The sequence below is a fragment of the Oryzias latipes genome, chromosome 1 (genome assembly GCF_002234675.1).
Source record: "Oryzias latipes chromosome 1, ASM223467v1".
Taxonomy (NCBI): Eukaryota; Metazoa; Chordata; class Actinopteri; order Beloniformes; family Adrianichthyidae; genus Oryzias; species Oryzias latipes.
In genome coordinates, this window is record NC_019859.2 from 27,468,498 (window position 1) to 27,473,826 (window position 5,329).

At 39.7% G+C, this 5,329-nt stretch overlaps 1 long non-coding RNA gene across 1 annotated transcript; it reads left to right on the top strand.

Moving 5' to 3' along the window:
* Positions 1-1,204: 1,204 nt before the first annotated feature.
* On the top strand, positions 1,205-4,580 carry LOC110015438. Its single transcript, XR_002290622.2, has 2 exons — positions 1,205-1,641; positions 3,249-4,580. It is a non-coding gene; the product is annotated as an uncharacterized LOC110015438 (long non-coding RNA).
* The last annotated feature ends 749 nt before the right edge of the window (positions 4,581-5,329 follow it).

Below are 5,329 nucleotides of genomic sequence, written 5' to 3' on the forward strand. Positions count from 1 at the left end.
GTTTGAAATTAATTAAATAAGATCTATTTTCCAAGTAATGATGCTCAGGGAAATGCAAAAACACTGACATCTCATGTCAGGTCAGGAAATAATGTGATGGCATGGCAGCAAATCTCTGAGAATTTCAGCTTGGATTGTTAGTAGAGAATCAAAATACAGAATTCCTCATAGTTCAGTTGCAGTTTATGTAGATGTTAGGTACAAAAGCTTGTTTTTATTATTTTTGAATGATTAAAAAATTTGAATAAACTAACAGGAATCCTTTAGTTGTATTTTTTTGTTGTTGCAAAAAGAGGAAGCCTAAAAATAAGAAAAGAACACTAATCTAAAAAAAAAACCCACACATACAAGAAAGTAACATTTCTACCCATGCACCAAGTCATTTTTACAAAACAAGAAATCTTGTAAGATATCAAAATCTAAAAAGGAGTTCCGCACGGGCATTAAAAATGGGGAAATAAAATGATTTCAAATTAAATGTTAAAATAGCTCAATAATACATTTTTTATGCACTCTGTTAGCAAATTGTAATCAGTTTTATTTACCTAAATACTAGTTTATTTCAATTATAATGACAAAAAATAGTGTAATAAGTGGAAATGATTCATTTTAGAACAAAATGTGACAACATGAGAATCTTATTTGACTCATTTAAAAAAAACTTATAAAATGTAAAACTAGCACTTATTCTTAGAACACAGTTCTAAAAATTTCCATCCAAAATAATGACAATAGAACTTTAAAAAACATCCTTAAAATTGAACCCAAAATTATAGTGCAATTGAAGTTGTTTTTTGGCCCTTTCGGCCAAGTTTTTCTACCATCAAGATTATGGAGAAAAAGGAATTTGACTTATTTTTGCAAAAATTGTACTATTTCTAGATCCTAACCCTTAATGAGATAAAACAGATCTACTGTGCTGATTTTGAGAAAAGTTTGGAAAGGTGTAGAGCAAACGAGATTAAAACAACTTAAAACCGGTCAAAATAGCTTGAATCTCTAAAAACAAGGATTTAAATCTTTGCAAGGATCAAATAGTTTGTAGTGTAGAGATAACTGTAAAGCTATTAGGTAAGTAACATTAAATTAACGAACGTAGTATGCATGTTTTTTTCTCTTTCAATATAATTTCTTCTATCAAATCATGAAAAGCCATACTGTATATGACATTTTAGATGTGTTTTTACATTAAAAAAATGACGGAATGAATGAAAATGAATGAAAGTATAGGGACTCCATTTCTCACCTGACAAAAAAAGCTATTTTGGAGTTCGTTCAGAGCTAAAAAGATGAATTCATGTACGAGGCAAAGACCATCATTTTTTTCTTCCTTCTCTTCATAGCCCACTTTCCTGCTGCTAACTGAAGACTGTTCTGTTTCTGTTCCAGTGCTTGTCAGATGTTGTCCAACACCCTGCAGCAGCTGGCAGAGCCTCACTGCGCAAGCAGAGATGCTTTCAAAGAGGATTTAGTAGCTCAGAAGAAAAAGAGGACACAACCACTGTTATATCAGCTTTTCTGTCGGTCTCCATGTTTCTATCTGCTGGTGGATTTACTGCTGTGAGAGCTGCTTCAAGACAACAGAGAGCTGTTTGCTTAAATCTTCAGAGCAGACAGGAAGCCAGGAGAAAATTGAATGAGGTGAGTCGTCAACATGCTCTGAATTAGAAAGACTAAGACCTAGAATCACACATAAGGGGCCTTGAATGTTTGAGCAAAGTCCAGAAACGTAGCATTTAAAAAATACATTGTTTTGATTTTTACAAAACACTTTTACCATCATTCTCTTCTACTGTTTTTTGGGGGGGTCTATCCAGCAGCTGAAAAAACAGATTAAAGGCCTGTTCACACCGGGACGAATTTCGCCGGCGATTTTCGCCGACGTTTAACGCCTCGTGACTAAACAAAGGGCCCCAATGAGAGTGTGCACACCGACGCGAAAAAACGCCAGGCGTTAAAGCGTCAAAAAAAAAAACGCCTCGGGTTCGTTTTTTTTTTTCGACGCGCCGCGTCGAAATCTACTCGACCAATGAGAACGGCGCTTTTGCTCACGTGTCTGGAGCTTCTGAAGTTACAGTAAAACACAACTTGGGGGCGCTCAAACAAAACTGCCTTGCTGAGCACACATACCAGCGAAGAAGATAGACGCCAAGTAGCGTCTACACAGCCGCGAAGCAATAATGACGGACATTCTAAAACATCCCCGAACCAAGCACCAGTTGGAGCTACTGGTGCTTGAAATATTCATGTTTTCTTTGTTTGATTCTGACAAGCGTGTAAATACTTGCTCTCTTCTTCTGAGTGAAAAGCGACTTTAAGAAGCGTAAAGTTGCGCAGCGCCACCTTGTGTACAGGAGTATTTCGGTTTTACATTAAGCGCCATCTAATGTCAGGGAATGAAATTGCATGTTCACTCCACTCATCGTCAGCGAAAATCGCCTGGGTGTGAACACAAAAAACGTGGCGAAAAACGCTGGCGAATAACGCCTGGCGAATATTCGTCCCAGTGTGTACGGGCCATTAGGCTAAGAACTTCATGTATGGACACATTTTATTTTTTACAAGTAGGGTTCAGTCATATACTCCAACCACTTTTGCATTTGAAACATAACTTTGGAAGTTATTTCCTTATTAGTGTTTTTAATGATTTTTTTTTTTTGGGGGGGGGGGGGTCAAAACCAGGCAGAAATAGAAATTGAGAAATGTGGGTAGGGGCATAAAGAAGGAAGGAGTTATGGAGCACAGGGAACAGTGAGGAGAGAAATCTTCAAAATAGAGAGAAAAAATAGTTTGAAGCTTGATACTATCAATGACATAAACAACTGTTACTAAAAATGTTTCATTTTTGTGTACAAAATGCTGACTGCACCAACTTGCACAGACATTTTTATGCTGATCCCGACAAAAACTGCATGCAAACACCTGCGCTGGAAGCTGTGTTCAGGTGAGTGTTATTTCCTAGAATGGTTAAAGAGACTAAATGTTCTTTATGATTTCAAGTTGCTCTGCAGTTCCTGGGGGACCTGTCAATGCCCATGTGGGCAATGACAGCGGCACCTAGAGGGGCAGGATTGGTAGGAATGGCCTCCCTGATCTGAACCTGAGTGGTCTTTTGTTCTTGGACTTCTGTGCTTGCCAAAGTTTGTCCGTAACGAAAACTTTGTTTGAAAACAAGGGTGTCCGTCGATACACGTGGCATCAGAACACCCTCAGCTGGAGATCCATGATCGCCTTTGTTGTCATTTCAGGCAACCTTTGGCCGTGTGTCTTGGACACTCCGGTAAAAAGAGGGGCAGAGCTGTCCACTGATCACTGCCTGGTCTTGAGTTGGATTCGCTGGAGGGGAGGTAGGCCGGAAAGACTAGGCAGACCTAAACATATTGTGAGGGGCTGCTGGGAACGTCTGGCTGAGCCCTCCATCAAGGAAGTCTTTAACTCCCACATCCGGTGGAGCTTCAAACAGGTACCGAGGGAGGTTGAGACATTGAGTCCAAGTGGACCATGTCCTCCACCTCCATTGTCTCTTCTGCTGATCAGAGCTGTGGTTGCGAGGCCTCTTGTGCCTGTCACAGTGGTAATCGCCAAACCCAGTGGTGGTAAGGTATGCAGTCAACCTGAGCAAAGAGTCTTACCAAGCCTGGCTGGAGGGGAAAGCAGTTTTTTGCAGGCACCAATTTCCGTGCAGGTGGGGAGCTGTTGGGCACAGGAAGGAATGTTCAATCCTGCTCACATGCCTTTTCTTGAGGAAGAAGAGGCTGAGGACTTTAGAGGAAGCTTTGCTTGTTTCCACAACAAGTTGCCTTTCTCAAATCCGAACCACTGCCCAGTCCGACCACCAGCTGCTTCTCCAAATTCCCACCAATGGCCCTTCCTACACTACCAGCATCTGGTCACTGTTTCTCTGGTGTGTCTGCTTCCGTACGCCATCATTCCCACCAACAGCTCACCCTAGTCAACGGAAGCAGGTCTTTCTATAGACGGACTCTTTGCATTCAGCTCTTTAAACCTATTACATTGAAGACTATTACACTACAGTAGTAATCATTTCAGTTTTTATTGTAAATGTTCTTTGTTCTTTATCAGGTGTATTCCGGCTTACTTATTTTACTTTCTTTCATCTATCTTATATCTTAGAGTTTACACGTCTAAGAATAAGCCAGTCCTATACCAGTGTGCTGCAGTAAACTAAATAGCGTCCACTCATTTCTGTCCATCCATCTTTGACTGTATAAGGGAACTGTACTGAGTTAGTGTCACGTCACCCAATGGCTTACTTTGGGCTCCAACTAAATGAAGTCAACTCCGTCACAGAACCAGACGTTATGAGTAAACAGTGAGTGGTCAAAGTCATCATTTCTATGGCAACCAGTCTCGGCAGTGAGGATTGAGCTTGTTGGAAGGCCACACCCCTGAGGGGTCACTCAGTCCAGTTCTCATGGAGTCAACGGTGTCCACCAAAAACTTTGATGACTTTCTGTTAGACTAAAACACAATATTTCCTTTTATTGGGAAATCATGCATCTCTTGTCTCTTTGGTGAGTTTGACAATGCAGTTTATAGGGTCCCTTATCAAAAAAAAACAAGAAAAAAAGTTCAGGAAGATAATCTAAACCATGATACACTTAGATTAAATTCCAGGAAATGTTTGTGTATTTGTATTTGTGCTATGAAAACAAGACACAATTAGTCAAAAATGCTAAATAATCAGAGAGAGAACCTTAAGAGATGTGTCTGTCAATGAAACTAAGACTTAATTTTTTATCAAAAGGATTTACATATTAACAATTGGAAAAAGTAACTAAAACTGAAGTTTTATTTAAAAATGTTCATTAATTTTTGAAAAAAAACATTTTTATTCTATGCCAAAGAGAAGACTGGCACAAACAAACACACCAATATAAGGTCCCATTGCTTCCCTGCTTGACATTCAGCAACACCTTTGTTGGGTCTAAGATCCCACAGGTATCCTACTTGTGACAGCAGTTCACTGCGCTCTGAGGGGCTGAGTAAAATACTCTGATTTACCACACTCAGATGTGTGATTACATGTGGAATTTTAACTTTAGATTCTGCATCAACAGAGTTTTGGATTTAACCCTTGTACTATCTTAGATGACCCCACCCTTACATTGACGTGTTCTCCCTACCATGACAAAGGTGGATAAAGGTGGAAAGATTTCATGTAATCCATGGACACCAGTGAAGATCACAAATCATTGAAGAAAAAAGGTTCAGCGCCCTGTCTAGTGGGTCTAGATGACCCAACTCCCAATGTTAAAGTACCTAGGATAGCACTAGGGTTACAGGTGTTTCTGTAAATGCAGATCAA